Source organism: Oncorhynchus kisutch, linkage group LG7, assembly GCF_002021735.2.
Source record: "Oncorhynchus kisutch isolate 150728-3 linkage group LG7, Okis_V2, whole genome shotgun sequence".
NCBI classification, from domain to species: Eukaryota; Metazoa; Chordata; class Actinopteri; order Salmoniformes; family Salmonidae; genus Oncorhynchus; species Oncorhynchus kisutch.
The window spans coordinates 43408150-43412023 of record NC_034180.2 but is presented as its reverse complement, the minus strand read 5'-3'; the positions used below and the strand labels follow the sequence as shown (position 1 = coordinate 43412023).

Below are 3874 nucleotides of genomic sequence, written 5' to 3'. Positions count from 1 at the left end.
AAGCAGAAACTCACGCCCAACCCGAATTAACATTTCTTTACACTTTGCTAGTTAATAAAAGACAGGAAAAAACATCCAGATTCTAATCAACTACATTTAAATGATAGAAGCGCTCCTCCTGTGTCGCTCCTCTTTGAACAATCTTCAGTCTGACGAACAAAACAAAAGTTCCGCTGTAACTAAATCCATAGCACTTACAGTACAGTTAAAACGTTTAAAATGCGTAGCTCTTTATGAACTCATGAAACAATCCAAACATGACAATTTAATTCACACAGTAACAGATTTCACGATTTCCACTGCATCTTGGGAGCTAAACAAATTCACAAAAAATCTTCACATATCTCCAAAAGGGCCAGTTTGTCGAGAATGTTCACTCTGACAGTGACGGGCGACTTGTGCCCTCTGCTGGCCAGAACTGGTAGCTAAATCTGAGTTCACAAACAGAATCAGGAAGCCACCGTTGACAGAACACAAGCCACTCCTTTGAAGAAACATTTGAAGGAAAACGAAACATAAAGCTATCTGGTAGTCTTGCTGTTTGTTGGTGTGTGTTTGAAAATGACAGAGGCTATGGATTCGATCAGTTGTTCTATCTGTCTGGATCTACTGAAGAATCCAGCGACTATTGCTTATGGACACAGCTACTGTATGGGCTGTATTAACGGCTGCTTCGACCAGGATGATTCGAAGGTGGTCTACAGCTGCCCCCAGTGTAAGGAAAGCTTCATCTCCAGGCCCGTTCTGTGGAAAAAACACTCTTCTGGCTGAATTGGTGGAGAAATTGAAGACGACAGAATAACTCCAAGCTTCTCCTCCTGCTCACTATTATGTTGGACCTGGAGATGTGGAGTGTGATTTCGGCATTGGGAGAGTGTGTCTGGCCTCTTACTGTGAGACTCACCTCCAGCCTCACTGTGAAGTAGCTCCCTTAAAGAAACACAAGCTGGTCAAAGCCTCCACACAACTACAGGAGAAGATCTGTTCTCGTCATGACAAAATACTGGAGGTTTACTGCCGTGTAGCAGTGTAGCTGTTGTTTTTGTATGATGGATGAACATAAAGGCCATGATACAGTGTCAGCTGCAGCAGAGAAGACTTAGAAACAGGTAAGAATGGAACTCTGCTGTTAGATATCACATATTTGCATTTAAACAGTCTAATAATAATTAATCTTGTTACCCTTGCCTCATAACTATAAGGAAATGTTTTGTCTACTACTGTGACACAACTGAAATGTCAAAGTACATACAGTAGATAAACATTCAATCACTGTTGCTAGGACTAAATGTGTCTTTGAGGAATACATTGCATCTCATTAAGTCCATGCAGGGCATAACATGTTTCAAACATGACATGCTTGAATACAAATAGTTGGAAAATTGAATTTTCTAGTTTTTGTAGAAATACAGAGTAGGATGTAATAAATGGCTAAATTAATTTCATCTTTTTCTGCAGAAACAGTTCTGGGAGAACATCAAGAATCCCAGAATAAAATCAAGGATAGAGAGAAGGAGATGCAGAAGCTGAGACAGGTTGTGAACTCTCTGAAGGTGAGTGTTGGGGTCATCTATATTTACATCATATATACATACATACATACAGTACATGCATATATACATACATACATACAGTACATGCATATATACATACATACATACAGTACATGCATATATACATACATACATACAGTACATGCATATATACATACATTTCCAGTCTGTCTGGGGTCCTGGTGAGAGCTAAGTGAATGGGCTGGTTGACATGGACCCTTCTACTCTCTTTGTGTGTGTCCAAACAGCGCTCTGCACTGGCAGCAGTGGAGGACAGTGAGAGGAGCTTTACTGAGCTGATCCGCTCCATTGAGAGAAGACGCTCTGAGGTAAAGGAGTTGATCAGAGCCCAGGAGAAGGCTGAAGTGAGTCGGGCTTAAGGACTCCTGGAGCAGGAGGTCGCTGAGCTGAGGAGAGATGCTGAGCTGAAGTAGCTCTCACACACAGAGGATCACATCCATTTCCTCCAGGTGACATCACTAATTTAGATATACCTCACAAAATAATTTCCAAATGTCTATTTAGATTATTTTACCAATTAAATGTACTTGTATTACATTAACATCTAACCTTCTCAATACTTTCCCTTCTCTCTGTAGAGTTGAACAGGCAGTTAACCCACTGTTCCTAGGCCGTCATTGAAAATAAGAATTTGTTCTTAACTGACTTGCCTAGTTAAATAAAGGTAAGATAAATAAATAAAATATCCTGATCATTCAGACAGATTTACCTTCTTTAAGCAGGTGCTGTGTAGAGGGGCTCTGTCTGGAGCCTGATACTGGGAGGTAGAGTGGAGCGGGAATTGGGTTCGTATAGCTGTCTCATATAAAGGAATCAGCAGGAAAGGAGATGGTAATGAGTGTTTGTTTGGGGGTAGTGATCAGTCTTGGAGGTTTGACTGCTAGACCTAGACCACAATGCAGGAACACTGTCCTTCTACAGCGTCTACGACAAAATGACCCTCCTCCACAGAGTCCAGGCCACATTCACTCAGCCATTCTATCTTGGGTTCATTTGCTGGATCATCTGAAGATACTGACACCCATTCAGTTACAAAGCTATTAGTCTGCTGGCCTTGTTGATACATGTGCAGTAGGACAAAGATTGATTGACTGTGGCCGAAGTTTGACGTAAGATTGCAGATATCATAGAGTACAGACGGCATAGTTGCTTAATTTGCATGTACAGAGGGGTGAACAAAACCAAGTGTATATGAACGCATAATGAGACATTCATGCACTGGAAGGAGTTCTTGACAGGTGAAACAGTCCAATCATCATTGAGCTCAGTTTATTCAGTGTCTGGTGGCACAACACTGCTGAACTATTTCAGGGGAAGAGACATTTGTACTTGATTGGGATGAGGTTGTTTATCTTGGTTGCTTCGCAATAAATGAGGAGTTAATTGGCTAATTTCATGAAGTGGAGCTTTGGTTCATGTTCACTGTACATTTGGTAGTTATTATTATTTGCCTAAATGTGTAGCTACACTGTACTTGCCTATGTAACTACTGTACCATGTTAATACACTGGTAATAGGGACATGTTGTAAAGTGAGACCGTTGTTTTTGTTCTAGTCCAATAAAACTGAGCCGATGATTTGTTGTGTTTTCGGTGTTACTATTCTCAGTGCAGCCTCTTGTTTGGAGTGGTTCAAGACCACGCAGATAACAAACAACAGAGGAGAGAAACATAACAAAAAAATGTCAAAGATAAAGGCAAATGTATGCAAAAAGTAAAGAATTGAATAAAGTAGCCAATTAGTGAAGTTGTCAAGTGTTGAGTTCTAGTACAATGCTTGAAGTACAGCACTTAAAGCTGCTTCTTGTTTACTCCTCTCCATCCGTGCAGACACAGCAGCACGCTGGCTTGAAAATCCTTTGGAGAACCCAACGGACTGATCCTTTCTTGGGTCGGATGGCAACAACCTCTGTAAATACCAAGAAGGTGAAAACCTTTGGTTACAAACACTGACCAGTTAATGGGCTCTACTACACCAAGCGTTTGAGACCAAACACTGACCAGTTAATGGGCTCTACTACACCAAGCGTTTGAGACCAAACACTGACCAGTTAATGGGCTCTACTACACCAAGCGTTTGAGACCAAACACTGACCAGTTAATGGGCTCTACTACACCAAGCGTTTGAGACCAAACACTGACCAGTTAATGGGCTCTACTACACCAAGCGTTTGAGACCAAACACTGACCAGTTAATGGGCTCTACTACACCAAGCGTTTGAGACCAAACACTGACCAGTTAATGGGCTCTACTACACCAAGCGTTTGAGACCAAACACTGACCAGTTAATGGGCTCTACT

At 41.4% G+C, this 3874-nt stretch overlaps 1 pseudogene; it reads left to right on the top strand.

Moving 5' to 3' along the window:
- The first annotated feature begins 429 nt into the window (after positions 1-429).
- LOC109893804 (E3 ubiquitin/ISG15 ligase TRIM25-like) lies at positions 430-1933 on the top strand (annotated as a pseudogene).
- Positions 1934-3874: the final 1941 nt, after the last annotated feature.